This window comes from Saccopteryx bilineata, chromosome 4 (assembly GCF_036850765.1).
Source record: "Saccopteryx bilineata isolate mSacBil1 chromosome 4, mSacBil1_pri_phased_curated, whole genome shotgun sequence".
NCBI lineage: Eukaryota > Metazoa > Chordata > Mammalia > Chiroptera > Emballonuridae > Saccopteryx > Saccopteryx bilineata.
The window spans coordinates 55,367,603-55,385,658 of record NC_089493.1 but is presented as its reverse complement, the minus strand read 5'-3'; the positions used below and the strand labels follow the sequence as shown (position 1 = coordinate 55,385,658).

General features: G+C 39.4%; 1 protein-coding gene across 6 annotated transcripts in view; it reads right to left on the bottom strand.

Moving 5' to 3' along the window:
* Positions 1-18,056, bottom strand: part of CSNK1G1 (casein kinase 1 gamma 1) — a 226,036-nt gene that overhangs the window by 167,882 nt on the left and 40,098 nt on the right. The window lies entirely within an intron of this gene.

Below are 18,056 nucleotides of genomic sequence, written 5' to 3'. Positions count from 1 at the left end.
TCTCACTTCCCCATCTTTATTCCTTTACTCCTATGCTCCAGCCAATAGGAAATGGCAGGAAAACACAAGAAACTTTTCCAAACCAAGAGACCTTCTGAAAGAGTATTTTAACCATATAATTCTGAATGTACAATGTAGAATTTTTTAATACAGTGCTTTAAAAGTCTTGTATAAATTTCCATAAATATTTCTTCCTACACAACACAATCAAAACATGGACAGAAAGAGCACATTTATTTATTAACAAGTTATTACTGACTGGTTTCTACGTACTAAGCACTAAGAGATCCTAGAAATACAAACATAACACATAGCTTTTAATGGTTTTCAAAGAATATGATTGCCTGCTCCTGGCCAGCTGGCTCAGTGGTAGAGCATTGGCCTGGCATGTGGAAGTCCTCGGTTTAATTCCCAGCGAGGGCACACAAGAGAAGCACTCATTTGCTTCTCCATCCCTCCCCCCTCTCCTTTCTCTCTCTTTCTTCTCCTCCCACAGTCAAGGCTCCATTGAAGCAAAATTGGCCTGGGCACTGAGGATGGCTCTGTGGCCTCCACCTTAGGCACTAGAATGGCTCCAGTTGCAACACCGCAACGACTCAGATGAGCAGAGCATCGCCCCATAGTGGGCATGCCTTTGGGAGTCTATCACTCTGCCTCCCCTCTTCTCACTTCAGAAAAATACACACACACATGCTTTCAGGAGTCTGTGTCTGTGCCTCCCTGCTTCTCACTTCAGAAAAATACACACACACACACACACACACAAAATATGATTGCCTGACCTGTGGTGGCACAGTGGAGGACAGAGCATCAACCTGGAATGCTGGGGTCACCAGTTCGAAACCCCGGGCTTGAACTGTTGGAGCATGTGCAAGAAGGAATCAATGAATAATTAAAGTGAAGCAATGAGTTGAAACTTCTCCCTCCAAACCTCCTTCTCTCTCTTCTCACTCTAAAAATCAATAAATCTTAAAAAAAAAGAATATGCTTATGGTTCTTACAGATGTAAAGGAGTTATCTGCAAGTATAAAAAAGCCATAAACAAGAAACATCTAACAATTTGGTGGTTGAAAATACTTTCAAGAGGCCTCTGGTACAGTAGTTTTCCAAACATGGTCCCTAGGTCAGAAGCATTAACATCACTTGGGACCCAAGTCCAAATCCACTGAATTAGAAACTTTTGAGGCCCAGCAATATGTGATATAAAACAAACCCTCTAGATGATTCTGATATATATCCAAGTTGTATAACTACTGATCTAGTAAGACCAGGGAACTGTAATTGTGTCATTAAAAGAGAGCATGAGGAGGCCTTGGCTGGTAGCTCAGTGGACAGAGTGTTGGACCAGCAGATGGATGTCCTGGGATCAATCCTTGGTCAGGGCACAAAGAAGAAGCAATCATCTACTTTTTCTCCCTTACCTCTACCTTTCCCCCTCCTGCAGCCAGTAGTTCAGTTCAAGCATGGCCCTGGGTTCTGAGGACAGCCCTGTTGGAGTGCAACAGCCTCAGATGCTAAAAAATAACTTGATACTCTAGCATTGGCCCTAGACAAGGTTGCCAGGTAGATCCCGGTCAGGGCACACGTGGGAGTCTGGCTCACTATCTCCCCTCCTCTCTCCTAAAAGAGAGAGAGAGCATAAGGAGGCAATAGGGCCTGCTGACAACTGTCAGAGGCCAAACTACACAAGGTTTTATGCTAATATTAAGTCCTAGAACAAACAGTTCTCAACTTTTGAGGCTCATTTCCTCTCTCAATTAACACTGCCCTCAACAACTAGAAAATACATTCAAGTTCTCACAGAATATTAATGAAACTTGATTATGTGCTATGCCCAAGAATTGCCAAGCTTCAGCCACAAATTCTGATGTTATATTTTCATTGAGTTTTTAAGTATTTTTAATCCTCTATCATAATTTCTTCTGCAACCTTAGTTATTTAGAAGTATATTTTCAATTTTCTTTTTTAAAGTTACCTTTTTAAAAATTTAGCTTGCACTGTCATCAGAGAAGGTAGTCTATATGGCACATAATCTTTGCAATTTGTTGAGATTTTGCAGGAGCACAATTTAATGTTGAATAATATTTTGTTGCATTATCAGAAATTTTGGATTCCACAAAGTACTATAAATGAATATAGTAGTAACTCGATAGTACTGACTCTTTAAAACAAGGGTCGGGAAACTTTTTGGCTGAGAGAGCCATGAACGCCACATATTTTAAAATGTAATTCCATGAGAGCCATACAACGACCCATGTATGTTATGCATTATCCTATAAAAATTTGGTGTTGTCCTGCAGGACAGCTGTGATTGGCTCCAGCCACCCACAACCATGAACATGAGTGGTAGGAAATGAATGGATTGTAATACATGAGAATGTTTTCTATTTTTAACATTATTTTTTTTATTAAAGATTTGTCTGCGAGCAGATGCAGCCATCAAAAGAGTCACATCTGGCTCACGAGCCATAGGTTCCCGACCGCTGCTTTAAAACTTGAATGTTTTCTATTATCCAGGAGCCCACGTGTGTTCACTGTGTCATTCAAGTCTTCCATGTCCTTACTGAATTTTTGGTTTCTGTGTTAAGAACTATTATGATGGTGAATTTGTAAATTTCTCCTTGTAGTTGTTATTTTGGTTTATGCATGCTGAACCTGTATTATTTGGTATAAATAATGTTAGAATTCTAGTAGCTTCCTGATAAAAAGAACCTTTTATTATTATATGATATAGCAAAGGCAGCTGGTGGCCTGCCCCATATAGATGCTTTTCTCTTTCCTCAGTAAAGAAACTCCAATTTTATTTATTTTTAATTCTACCACATATGTGGGGACCCTAATAGTGAAGACCAGGATTTGAGCTCTGGTTCTCATGAGAAACTGCAAGCAGCACTAGCTGCCCTGTCCTGGACAGCCTGTGTGGGTGCTAGCTCTCCTGCATATTTGGGCTTGTTTAGCCTTGGTTCCTAGGCTCCTGGAAGATTGCAGTGTAGGGCATGGTCTAGCTAACACAGCAAGTTGACATCATCACACTGATGAATTGGTTGATGTGATATTGGCCACATGCTGCTATTGTCCCCAAGCCCAAGGCCTGTATCTACCTGTGCCGGCACTGCTAGGGGAGATGAGAGACATCAGAATTCAGGAGACTTGAGACTTGAACACTGAAGAGACCAGGGGGAATACAAGGCAGAAATAACAGCAGCAGCAACAGGAGCATCAGAAGCAGAGGAGATGAAGCCGCAATAAAACATTAGAAAATGTACCACCCTGCCTTTGGCTCCTCATGCTTTTCTTCAGGTTGGGGGTCTCACCCCTAAATCATCCCTAGTGGAGCAGGTGTGCTCCGACAACACATTTTTTAATTAAAATTTTAAAATACTGTGTTAACATAAATTCAAGTGTCCCATTCAATATAACACCTTCAACCCCCAACAACATGCCCTCATAATACCCCCTTTGCCCCCCTCCCCCTGACTCCCTACCCCTCTTCCTACTGGGATTTGCTGCCCTGTTATCTATCTGTATCCATGTATATATAATTTCATTAATCTCTTTATCCTCTCTGATCCCATCCCCTCATCTTCTTTCCCTCTGACAGCTGTCCCTCTGCTCTGTGACTGCACCTCTGCCTCTATTCCATTCCTCAGTTCACTATATTCATTAGATTCCACATGTAAGTGAGATCATATGATATTTTTCTCTGCCTGGCTTATTTCACTTAGCATAATAATCTCTAGGTCCATCTATGCCATTGCAAAAGGTAAGATTTCCTTCTTTTTAACAGCAGCGTAGTATTCCATCATGTATATGTACCACAACTTTTTTTATCCACTCGTCCACTGATGGACACTTGGGCTCTAAGAAAAAGTACAATTTTATTCTGGGCAGTAATGTGGTCCTCTAAAATACATTTCATAACTGCCTTGCAGTTAAGAGCCAGTGAAGTTGGTAGGTGAAACTTCTATGAACCTCTTTGAGTAATGGCCTAATAGCTTACAAGAACTCCATAGCCAACCCTCATCCTTTCTCCTATATGCAATTTATGAGAATTGGTGCTCCAAAGCCATCTTGGACCATAAGGTAAGCCACATGCTAAAAGATGGTGGTACAGAAACTACTCAGAGATATCCTGAGTAGTTTCTCATTTCATTTGATGATAAAATGAAACCTCTATAATCAGCCCTAGTATGTTAATCTTTAGACTCCATTATGCAGGAAAAAATAAATGTGTCTTCTTTAAGTCACTATTATTTTAATCTCTACCTAGCAGCAAAAAGCAATTCTCATCTGAAACACTGACACTACGTAGTGTGGTAGTTTGCTTTGAAGTCTATTTAATTTTTTTTTTAATTTATTGATTTGAGAGAGAGAGAAACAGAAACATCAATCTGTTTCTTATGTCCCCTGACCAGGGATAGAATCAGCAACCTCTGTGCATCAGAATGACACTCTAACCAACCAAGCTATCTAGCCAGGGCAAAGTCTATTTTAGTATATTAAAATAATAAATTTCTTTTGGTTAATATTTTGCCAGGTATAACATTTTCCATCCTTTTACCTTCGACATGCCTGTATCTCAATATTTTAATCTCTTAAAAAAAAACCACCCACTTGCCTGATCAGGCGGTGGTGCAGTGAATAAAGTGTCAACTTGGGACACTGAGGACCCAGGTTTGAAACCCCAAGGTCACCAGCTTGAGCGCGGGCTAATCTGGCTTGAGCATGGAGTCACCAGCTTGAGCGGGGAATTGCAGACATGACTCCATGGTCACTGGCTTGAGCAAGGAGTTACTGGCTCAGCTGAAGCCTCCCTACACATTAAGGCACATATGAAAAAGCAATCAATAAACAACTAAAAGTGCCACCAACAAGTTGATTCTTTTCATCAGTCTCCCTTCCTATCTTTCTGTTCCTGCCTGTCCCTCTGTCTCTGGCTAAAAGAAAACAAACAAACAAAAATACCACAATAATAAACAAAAAAACCCCACAGTTGGCTTACGATTTTACATAAGTCTGACAATCTTTGTCTTTTTTTTGGGGGGGGGTTGGTTTTTTTTTGAGGAATACATATTTGCTACTGAAGACAAATCCTTATGTTTTTATTTTTATTTTTTTAGTTAATTAATTTATTTATTCATTTTAGAGAGGGGGGAGAGAGAGAGAGAGAAGGGGGAGGAGCTGGAAGCATCAACTCCCATATGTGCCTTGACCAGGCAAGCCAGGGTTTTGAACTGGCAACCTCAGTGTTTCCAGGTTGACGTTTCATCCACTGCGCCACTACAGGTCAGGCAATCTTTGTCTTTTAAGTAAGCATTTAATCCATTTATAGTTGTTACAATTACTGATATATTTGGCTTATTTCTACCATATATTTGTCCCATCTTTTTGTTTCTCTTCTCTTCTCTATTTGAAGTTCCTCTCTCTTATTCCATTTGTCCTATACTTGTCTTCTTCTTTCAGGGGCTACTCCAGAAATTTTTAAAAACACATTTAAAGTTTAAAATTAGTATGTCTCTTCTGACCTGTGGTGGCGCAGTGGATAAAGCATCAACCTGGAATGTTGAGGTTGCCGGTTCGAAACCCTGGGCTTGCCTGGTCAAAGCACATATGGAAGGGAGTTGATGCTTCCTGCTCCTCCCTTTTTCTCTCTCTTACTCTCTCTCTCCTATCTCTCTAAAAATGAATAAATAAAATCTAAAATTAGTATATCTCTTACCCATCACTAGCCTGTCTCCCTGTAGAATTCTGATTAGATATATTAGTTCGCTACTGTAACAAATTACCACAAACTTAATAGTCAAAACAACACAAGTTTGTTATCTTACAGTTCCAGAGGCCAGAAGTCCAAACTGGGTCTCACTAAACTAAACCCAAGGTGTTGACAGGACTGCATTCCTTGTGGAGGTTCATAAGGAGAATCCATTGTCTTTTGCAGCTTCTGAAGACTTCCTATATTCCTCAGCTCATGGCTCCTTTTTCCATTTTCAGAGCCAGAAATGTAGCATCTTCCTGTCTTTCTCTCTGCTTCTCCTACCCTTATAAGGACCCTTGTGATCACATGGGGCTCACTGGATAATCCATAATACTCTCCCAACCTCAAAATCATTTAATCACATTTGCTAAGTCCCTTTGCTATCGAAGGTAACATTTACAGGTTCTAGGGATTAATTAGGATATCCTTGATCTCATATTACAGCATTCCTACTTTTTTCTTCAGATCTATCTACTACTTCACTAAGCCTCTAATATGCTGTTAAACTTGCCCTTAAATTTATGATTTTAATAACCGTATTTTTTTGGTTTTGGATTCTGTTATTTTAGACAATCCCTTATTAATGAGTTATACTTTCAATTCTCCCATTTGTTTCTTCAGATATATTAAGCACATCTGTCTACCTTTTTAATTTTATTTTTCAGTTACAGTTTATATTCAATAGCACATTTATTTTTATATTTATATCCAGTAATGACAATACTTGTGTCTCTGTGGGTCTGATTTTTATGTTTGTTTTGCCCCTGGTGACCTATTTCCTCATGAGCTTTATGGTTCCTACAAGGAGCTCAAGCTTTCTGTAAGACCATCTTTGGTAATTCTTTAAGGTCTTTGAGAGGATCTTCCTCCAGAAAAGATTTGGGTTCACTTCTCTCTTTGCCTGAGTACAATACCAAGCTATAATTACTCAAAACAAGTCTCAGCTTAAAGAGTTTTTTGAAACTCAAAGATAGTAGGGTCCCAGACCTCTATGCAGCATGTTTATAATTATAAATATTCAGGAAAAACTTCTTTCTCCCTCTATTCATGGCCACAGTTCAGAAGGATAAGTTTTCAAACTTTGTCTCTTTTCTAGGGTGGTTTTTGTTGTTGTTTCTTTCTTTTCCAGTGGGTATATATCCTTTTGTGATTTCTGATTCCGGGATGGTAGATCTCTGGCCTGACTCCCTATAATGCATGCTTCCAATTTTTATCTCCCAAGTCCCACATGAACCTCTTAAAAACTGAAAATACAAGTCATCCATAATGAGCAGACGCCCTTAGGGCAGCAGTCATTAGGTGCTTGCAAACCGTTCTGAATTTGACTTTTTTTCCTTTTCCTTTTTTGCCAGCTCAGGGTGATATTTTAACCTTTTTAAAAAATAAAAAATCCATTATTTTTAGGTATTTAATAGTGGGAAAATTTTTTTTTCTTTTAAAGATAACGTTTCTGTATCACTGGAAATGAAGTAATGGTACACACCTATTTTTAACTGGTAATAAATGTAAGATTATGTTACATCAAAGGTTCTGAAATTATATCCTTGAACATTTCATTTCCTTATTCTTCTCTTTCACCCCTTAACAGGTCCTTTCTAAGGAGTGTCCTTAATCAAATAACTATAAGGAAGTACAGCTGATCCTTTGAACAACACAGGTTTGAACTACATGGGTCCACTTATTTGTAAATTTTTTTCAATAAATATTGTAAACATATTTCTCCTTAAATGTCCTTAATAACGTGTTCTTTTTTGTGGCTTACTTTATTGTAATAATACCGTATATAATACGTATAACATACATACCAAGTTAATCAACTGTTTATGTTATTAATAAGGCTTCCGGTCAACAAACGCAATTACACAGTTACACTTGGGGAATCAAAATTCTTATGTGGGTCTTCAACTGAGGAGGTGGGGGTGTCTGTCAGTGCCCCTAACTCTCATGCTGGTCAAGAATCAACTGTACTACTCTTCAGTCTTTGCCACCCATTTCTAAAACCTTTAAAATTTCCCCAATATCCCAAATTTTAATATGGCTTTATAGAACATAAATATTTATAATATTACCAAAGTAACAACTAAACATATTTATAGACAACATAAATATAAGAATGGAAACTACAATTTGTTAGCATAATGAAATTCTCATTTTATTTTCACTTTTAATTATTTCATTGCATTAGTTTGCAACAAAATGAATTCCACCACCATTTTAAACTGGCTAGCTTCCCTTTTCCACCCTAGGCTGAAAAATTCTTCATGCGATCATGTTTCTTAACCCTATTCACCATTCTCTCATGTAGCTGTTTCAGAATGCTGGCAAATGTCTATGGGTTGCTAAATTTAAAAAATAGTCACTGTAAAGTCTACCATGTTGCATTTTTTAACTAGAAATTATACGAAGACATCTCACTCTTTGTGGCTGTCAGAAATCAGCCACAGGTTTATTTTATAATAAAAACCAATGCAGTGTCACTCAATCCCATGGCCGCAGGTTTCTGCCTCAGTCAGGGTTCATATGAGGAGCAATCAGTGAGTGCACAACTAAATAAAACAATGAGCCCTGGCCGGTTGGCTCAGTGGTAGAGTGTCGGCCTGGCGTGCAGAAGTCCCGGGTTCAATTCCCGGCCAGGGCACACAGGAGAAGCGCCCATCTGCTTCTCCACCCCTCCCCCTCTCCTTCCTCTCTGTCTCTCTCTTCCCCTCCCACAGCTGAAGCTCCATTGGAGCAAAGATGGCCCGGGCACTGGGGATGGCTCTATGGCCTCTGCCTCAGGCGCTAGAGTGGCTCTGGTCGCAACAGAGTGACGCCCTGGATGGGCAGAGCATCGCCCCCTGGTGGGCAGAGTGTCGCCCCCTGGTGGGCGTATTGTGTGGATTCCAGTTGGGCGCATGTGGGAGTCTGTCTGACGGTCTCCCCATTTTCAGCTTCAGAAAATATAAATAAATAAATAAAACAATGAGCTGATGCTTCTCTCACTCTCTCCCTCATTCTCTTAAAAACATGTGGACTCGGAAAGGGTTCAAGGGTAAAGCAATGAACATAGTCCAGGGAAATGGTAACCTTTGATTATGCCTCAATTTCTTTATTGGTAAAATAATTATGACCACCAAGGAAAAACAACAAAATTGATCAGAGATGTGGGCAGACCACCAAGAGTGTTCTTTCCCTTCTTCCCTGTTCTTCCCATAAACAGCTTCAAAGCAATAGGAGGAAGTATGTAGGTAAAAAAAACGAACAGGTACAAGACAACCATAACCTGCAGAGGGCGCTTTCCTCATATCCACACAGAGGGCCAAGAAGTTTCTCCTGTTCTTGCACCTCCACACCAAACAGAATCCCTGAGAAGAACTTGAATTTGTTCTAGCTTGTTTGACAGTTTATATTTATTATAATGGCAGATAGACCCAGAAATTTCTTCTTTCATTCCTGACTCCATACTGAATTCACAAAAATCCATTAAGTATCTGGATCTATCTGCATAGTAGTAGTCTCTGACTGGCAAATAACCCCTCAATGGAAAACTCAGGGAAGATACAAAAAAATGATAGAGAGAAGTAAAAGAGGAAACAGACTCCCATCATCAATCACCTCAAATGAGAAAAGCACCACTAACCCTGTAGTCAATACCATTACACTAAGAGTTATACATATTGGTTTCACTTTGAAATATTAAAGGGAATGAGTAAGAAGGGTGTTTCTTCTTTAAAGCCAAGAAAGGTACAACAAGGTGAAAAAAAACAGTAGTATGTCCACTACAAAGCAGCAAACAACAACAAAAAATCCAAAAGTCCATATTTTAGCACTGCTTTGTGAAGCGTCAATTAAATCCAATCATTCTCTAGTACCTTGCTCAGAGATCAAACATACCCATGCTCACAGGATTCCCATGAGCCAGAGCCAAATTCAATTATCAAGACAGTGTAGTGAAACACACAATTTTGTACATGTGGCTGCATAAAAGTCTGTGTCTAAAACAATGCTTCATAATTGTAGACAGAAAAATTCTATTACTCAAAAGGTAATGGAGCCTTGGCCAGTGGCTCAGGAGATAAGAGTGTCTGCCCAGAATATGGACCTCCAGGGTTCAATTCACAGTCAGGGCACAAAGGAGAGGCAACCATCTGCTTCTCCCCTCCTCCTTTTCCTTTTCTCTACCTCTTACCCTCCCACAGCCAGTGGCTCAATTGGTTTGAGTGTTTGCCCCAGGTACTGAGGATGGCTTGGTTGGTCCGAGCATATCAGCCTCAAGTGCTAAAAATAGCTTGGTTGATTTGAGCATCGGCCACAGACGAGGTTGCCAGATGGATCCCAGTCAGGGCGCATAGCAAGAGTCTGGTCTCACTATCTCTCCTCCTCTCTCTTAAAAAAAGAGAAAAGAAACAAAAGATAACTAACTGGGTTTCATGTGTCCTTTTTCCTTTTATACCACTTGTTAATAATCATAAATCATTTAAATCAGTTCCATACTTTTCACTCTGAAACACTATTAGTATATTAATCTTCAGATTAATCATTTTCTATTCCCCAACTATCACTCATACCTATCTAACCTTGGCACTGTTTTCCATAATTAGCCTTTATCTTGTCCCACCTTCCAATCTACCAACCACAATATTGTCCAACCAAATACTTCTAAAAAATGTATATGTGAGTTAGTATGTCAAACTGTACCTGTGAATATAAGACATAAATGTCTTTATACTCTTTTATTAGTATAATCATTAGGATATTATTTATTAAACAGATGAATTTACTAAATTTAAGTTTAAACTTCTAAATCCTAAAACTAATTTAAGATATATCAACTTTTATTCTTAAATAGAAGCCACTGTAAAAATACCAATGGTCTTAGCCAATTCAGTAAGAAAAAGAAATGAGATTTAAATATTGAAGAGATAATAATTTTAGGGCATATTCTCACACATGGATGCTTAGGCAGCCAGACACATGACATTATGTGAATTTAACCTTTTTGATGACCAAGAACAACCAGTGTATATTCCTTTGAAAAATTGTGTCATTTAGCCCTAATGAGTATACTATATGGCCCCAAGTTATGATATTTTTATAGTTTTAAGACTATATTTTTTTCTTATGTATCAGATTTACTTCTTAGAGCTGGTGTGTTCAGTTCTAGCAGTATATCCCTTCCGTGGTTTGTAATCTGTCTTCTTTACCTTGCTGTGAGCTATAATCAAACCTTTTAGTAAGGTTAGGTGACTATAGTAAAGTCAGGTGACTATTCTCCTGGAAGCTTCAGAAGTATACCCTGAATGAAGTACATGAGTTTTAGGACTCAGACTTTTAGAATACAAACTTTCTAGCCTACACTTGAGTTTCCAGCTGTGTGTGTGTGTGTGTGTGTGTATACATGTAAAGGTTCTAGAAAAATAAAACTACAACAGTGCATATGGATGTAAACTATTACTGGATAAAGAAAGGTCACTTCACTTACTAATTAGGGCAAAGAAAACAAAGCTTTAATTCGTAAGAGATAGCCTTATAGTATTTTAGAAAGGGCAAATTAGTTTCAACATCAGCCCAATAATGTCTTTCCTAACTTATAAATTGTAATAAATTAAAAATATTAAAGAAAGAAATGCTATGTTATGTGTGCAAATACAAAAAATAAAGCAAGTTAATAAAAATAATTTCTAATTTGGGGTCTACTGACATCCTTAATACAAATAAATAGGAAGAGTCTATTATTAAAATTTCAAATGTAAATAAATGCCTCTAAGGCAATTTGTTCTCTTTTAGGTTAGCCATTGCCTCTATTATTCTAATTTCACCAATAATTTTCTTAGCAAACCATCTTTTCTATAGGTCTTTTCCTGCAAAGGGTGGAGATGATGGAAATGATTCTTAGTAGCTATAACCTAACAACCTTCAGGGCCACATAATAGTTACACTTCATCAAAAGTCATGGTGGACTCATTGGCAGACTCTACTAAGGTGTGTGTGTGTGTGTGTCAGAAAGACGGGAAGAGAGAGAGAAGAAAAGCATCGATTCTTCATTGCAGCTCCTTACTTGTTTACTGATTGCTTTCTCATATGTGCCATGACCCGGGGAGGGGGCTACAGTAGAGTGAGTGACATCTTGCTCAAGCCAGCGATCTTGAGCTAAAGCCAGTGACTTTGGGCTTCAAGTCAGTGACCTTTGGGCTCACGCTAGCAACCATGGGGTCCTTTATGATCCCCCGCTCAAGCAGGTGACCCTGCACTAAAGCTGGTGAGCCCATGCTCAAGCCCAATGAGTACTCAAGTCAGTAACCTCCGGGTTTCAAACGTGGGTCCTCTGAATTCCAGTCCAATACTCTATCCACTGTGCAACTGCCTGGTCAGGCTCTACAAAGTCTTAAACATATGATAATGTAAACTAGGAAAAGCAGTTCTTTTGCAATTTTCATTATCATCTAATATGTCAGGAATTAATACAATTTGATGTGGCTCAAACTGTACTAATTGATTTTTACATAAATTTTATTTAATTTTACTTTTTAGTTAGTTGTCAAATCTATGATATCCAAAGACCACACAGCACTGTGTTGTATTATACACATGAAATACACATTAACCCTTTGAGTAGTATGAATGTTCACATACATCCTCGTGCCTCCTGACCATCCAGAGTATGATCAAATTTTTTAAAAATGTGTAAAGCAACATTAAAAAAAGACAAATGTTCTTCTTGTTTCCATAAATTGGTTATCAAACAAACATGATTTTAAGTTAGGAAAACTGTAACTGAAACTAATTTCACTTTTTGAAAAAAAACCTCACTACTCAAAGGGTTAAAAATGATATAAAAATAACGTCCTCATCTATAAAACTGATAAAGATTAAGAAAATAATGGATACCCAATGTTGGCTAATTCTAGAGAAACACACTCCGGAATACTCTCTAACAAAATGTCCAGTAATTGAGCCTTAAGGAATATATAATAATGTTCATCTATTATGACCTAAGGAAATAGTTTCCTAAAGAAGTAGTCAAAATGTTTATTTTAGGACATATACCAGCAAATATCTGAAATAACTGAAAAACCAACAATAAAGGTGTAGTTAAATAATTTCTTATATGGCCATTAAATAACTATCTGATGATATGAAGTATTTTCCCCAAAAAAGATACTAAATTTCATTATTTAGATTTAAAATATTTTAAAAATATATCTCATATAATAATAGAATAAAAAAATTAATAAATAACGATTGCTCTCGCCTGACCAGGCGGTGGCACAGTGGATAGAGCGTCAGACTGGAATGTGGAGGACCCAGGTTCGAGACCCCAAGGTCGCCAGATTGAACGCGGCTCATCTGGTTTGAGCAAAGCTCACCAGGTTGGACCCAAGGTCGCTGGCTTGAGCAAGGGGTTACTCGGTCTGCTGAAGGCCCACGGTCAAGACATATATAAGAAAGCAATCAATGAACAACTAAGATGTCACAACAAAAAACTGATGATTGATGCTTCTCATCTCTCTTCCATTCCAGTCTGTCTGTCTCTATCTATCCCTCTCGGACTCTTGCTGTCTCTGTAAAAAAAAAAAAAAAAAAAGATTGCTCTCTAGGAAGTGTTATACGTGGTTTTATTTTGTGCTTTGTAACTTTCCTCTGTTCAAATTTTTCTACCACGCTCACATCTTTATTATATGCGGCTTAAGTGTCTGTTTGTTGCCGATAGCTTATTGGTTGCTTGCGTAACTGTACTAACCAATGGGGTGAAGTTGACACGGCTGAACGCAAATTGAGCGGGTCAAGGGGAAGGTGAACATTTGTTTGCATTGGCAATCATCTGTTTTACATAAAAACTACGTCTTAACGTAATTTCTTTAAAGAATGCCTCCTAGGGCCTAGGCTGTTTGGCTCAGTGGTAGAGCACACAGGAGAAGTGCCCATCTGCTTCTCCACCCCTCCCCCTCTCCTTCCTCTCTGTCTCTCTCTTCCCCTCCTGCAGCCAAGGCTCCATTGGAGCAAAGGTGGCCCGGGCGCTGGGGATGGCTCCTTGGCCTCTGCCCCAGGTGCTAGAGTGGCTCTGGTCGCAACAGAGCGACACCCTGGAGGGGCAGAACATCGCCCCCTGGTAGGCAGAGCGTCGCCCCCTGGTGGGCGTGCCGGGTGGATCCCAGTCGGGCGCATGCGGGAGGCTGTCTATCTCTCCCTGTTTCCAGCTTCAGAAAAATACAAAAAAAAAAAAAAAAAAAAAAAAAAAAAAAAGAATGCCTCCTAGAAAATACAGCACTGAAGAGAGAAAAGGAGCTAAAGCTGCACAAAAACGGCTTTCTCGACAAAAAGAAACCACTGAGCAGAGAAAGACAAGGCTTGCTTCAGTTGCAGAGCAAATGCGTCTTTCTCGGCAAAATGAGACTGATGAGCATAGAGAAACAAGGCTTGCCTCAGATGCAAGAAAAAAAAGCCTGTCTCAACAAAATGAGTCCCTTGAACAAAGGCAGGAGAGAAATGCAAAAAAACGACAGAGTAATGCTGACCGAAACGCAAAAAGGATTAAAACAGTTTCAAACGGAGAAACTTTAATTTTTGAGCATTCCTCTGGTGACATGACTATTAAATGTGAACACTGTCAGTCCTTAAACTTCAAGTTAGAAACTAATCGATTTGACCGTGGCAAGAAAGGATTTTCTCAATGTTGCAAGTACGGAAACATTGTAGTTCCACTAATTGACGAATGTACCATGGCTTCAAACCATGCTTTGAATACAACTGACAGGTTGTTAAAAGAAATCATGAAAAATGATTATCCATTTGGAGGAAAAGTTTTATCCATTTGGAGGTGACTTTAGACAATGTCTATAAGTATTGCCTCATGCTCCACAAGCCACAATAATACAAAATAGCATAAAATTTGCAAAATCATGGGATTTATTTAAGAAACTCCCACTGACAATGAACATGAGGTCAAATGACCAGGAATATAGTGAGCGGCTTTTAAAACTTGGAAATGGAGCTCTTTCTAATGATAATGGATTGAGTGAAGACATTGTTGTCGAGATTCCTTTGTCAATGATATGCAAAGATAGTTTAGTGGATTGGGTTTTTGGTAATAAAATCTAGCCTGGAAACATCAGTGAAATTAGTGAAAGGGCAATATTGTGTCCTAAAAATTCTGATGTAGACAAACTAAATGATGATGTCTTAAATATCATAGAAGGGAACGACACAACATATTTAAGTGTTGATTCTGTTGTAGCTGATAATAAAGTGAGTGCCAACAACTTTCCAACGGAATTTTTAAATAGTCTGTCACCTTCTGGCATGCCACCTCACAAACTGAGGTTAAAGATTGGAGCAATTATTAAGCTGTTAAGAAATCTTAACACCAGAAGGGGTCTTTGCAATGGTACAAGACTAGAAGGTTCTCCAATTGAAAAATAATGTCATAATTGCTAAGTCTTTGACTGGCTCCTCTAAAGGTGAAATACATGTCATTCCAAGAATTGATTTGGCTCCATCTCAAACAGGGTTGCCGTTTCAATTGAGACGTAGATGATTTCTTGTAAAACTTGCGTTTGCTATGACCATCAATAAGTCTCAGGGCCAAACGCTTAAGCGTGTTGGCATTTTTTTACCTGAGCCTGCATTTGGACATGGTCAACTTTATGTTGCCTGTTCAAAAGTTCGTGAAACAACAGATGTAAAATTAAAAATAATTGATGGTCCTCTGCAAGGCCAGCTTAAAAATGATGGAAAGATCTACACAAGTAATGTGTTCAAAGAGATCTTTGACATGTGAATTAACATTTTATTATTTAAATCACCTTTACTTACTGAGCTAGCGGTGGCTCTTAAGAAATGTACCGCCAGTGGTTTCCTTCATTGCACTCTACTTTAAGCAATTAAGCAAGTAGAAGGGGGAAACCCCATGGAGCACTAAGCAAAGGGGTGTCCTCGCCACCTGCCCTGGGTAATTCAGTTTGAATTAGCAGACACCTTTGCACAAATCATTTTAATTACAATTTATAATATCTAGAACAGCGGTTATTTCGTATGACCGCCAGGCTTTCTAGTATGAAATAATCATATAAATTTGAAAAAGTAAACACTTTGTCCATATCCTCAAAATGGTAACAAAATACTGAGATACTGCTAAGAAAACAAGTTTTTAAAATAAGAAAATAATAGGCCCTGGCCGGTTGGCTCAGAGGTAGAGCGTCGGCCTGGCGTGCGGGGACCCGGGTTCGATTCCCGGCCAGGGCACATAGGAGAAGCGCCCATTTGCTTCTCCATCCCCCCCCTCCTTCCTCTCTGTCTCTCTCTTCCCCTCCCGCAGCCAAGGCTCCATTGGAGCAAAGATGGCCCGGGCGCTGGGGATGGCTCCTTGGCCTCTGCCCCAGGCGCTAGAGTGGCTCTGGTCGCGGCAGAGCTACGCCCGAGAGGGGCAGAGCATCGCACCCTGGTGGGCAGAGCTTCGCCCATGGTGGGCGTGCCGGGTGGATCCTGGTCGGGCGCATGCGGGAGTCTGTCTGACTGTCTCTCCTCGTTTCCAGCTTCAGAAAAATACAAAAATATATATATATAAAAAATAAGAAAATAAATAGTACATAGTGTATTTTACAAGAGCACTGAAAATATCTACACATTAGCACATATAAGAAATAGAATTTAAATAAATACACACAAAACTGCCAAATTTCTAAATGAAAATAATTTACAAGCACTTACACTTTTAAAAATTTGCAAAACGCTATAACTTTTACTAATGAAATGTTTTAACTGTGTGAACAACTTACTGTAGAAAGTCTTACTAATAGTATTTAAATTAAAAATGACATTTGCAAAGAAACAATCCCAGAGTTTAATGAAACTGAAGCCACAAAAACAAGAAGTTATTGGTTAAAGTTAAACAATATTTTATTATTTTGAAATTAAATTACATTAAATCAGGATGTTATAAAACTAAAAACCATAGATATGATAAAGTTATGTATATTGCTGATCTTAAACATACTTACTTATAGATCAAGTAACACAGTGACCTACTTCCAAGAAGTATTTGATTATTTAAAAACCCAAAGTTTTGCCTGACCAGGCGATGGCGCAGTGGATAGAGCGTCGGACTGGGATGCAGAGGAACCAGGTTCGAAACCCCAAGGTTGCCAGCTTGAGCATGGGCTCATCTGGTTTGAGCAAAAAGCCCTCCGGCTTGAACCCAAGGTCGCTAGCTCCAGCAAGGGGTTACTCAGTTTGATGGAGGCCCGAGGTCAAGGCACGTATGAGAAAGCAATCAATGAACAACTAAGGTGTTGCAAGCGAAATGAAAAACTAATGATTGATGCTTCTCATCTCTCTCCATTCCTGTCTGTCTGTCCCTGTCTATCCCACTCTCTGTCTTTGTAAAAAAATAAATAAATAAATAAATAATTAAAGAAAAAAGAAAAAACCCAAACTTTTGCCTGACCTGTGGTGGTAAAGTAGATAAAGCGTTGTGGAGTACTGAGGTCACTGATTCAAAATCCTGGCTTGTCTGGTTAAGGCACATACAGGAAGCAACCATGAACTGATGCTCCTGCTCCTCAACCCTTTCTCTCTCTCTCTTACTAAAATGAATAAATAAAATCTTTTTTTTTGTTTTGTGTGTGTGTGTGTGTTTGTATTTTTCTGAAGTTGGAAATGGGGACAGTCAGACAGACTCCCACATGCCTCCGACCGGGATCCACCCGGCACGCCCACCAGGGGCGAGGCTCCGCCCACCAGGGGGCGATGCTCTGCCTCTCCGGGGCGTCGCTCCGCCGCGACCAGAGCCCCTCCACCGAGGGCAGCGGCCAAGGAGCCATCCCCAGCGCCCGGGCCATCCTTGCTCCAATGGAGTCCCGGCTACGGGAGGGGAAGAGAGAGACAGAGAGGAAGGAGGGGCGGGGTGGAGAAGCAAATGGGCACCTCTCCTATGTGCCCTGGCCGGGAATCGAACCCGAGTCCCCTGCACGCCAGGCCGACGCTCCACCGCTGAGCCAACCGGCCAGGGCCAAATAAAATCTTTTTAAAATAATAATAAAATATAAACACCTAAACTTTTGTGCATAGCATACATTACTTCTTTCTTGGCACACAGAGACTACTCATTCTCAAGTCAGAGGTCTGAACTCTCCAGTCGCTCTAATCAAAGACAAAATTAAAAATTCCCAACCCTGTAATTCATCATCCTAGATTCAAGATTTTATAACAGCATTAAGAATCAATATAATTTTAATATAAAAACTAAGTGGAAAAAAATTAAGTGAACACAATATTTAGTCCCCTACATATAAAAAAAAAACACATTTGGTGATTCCAAATAACC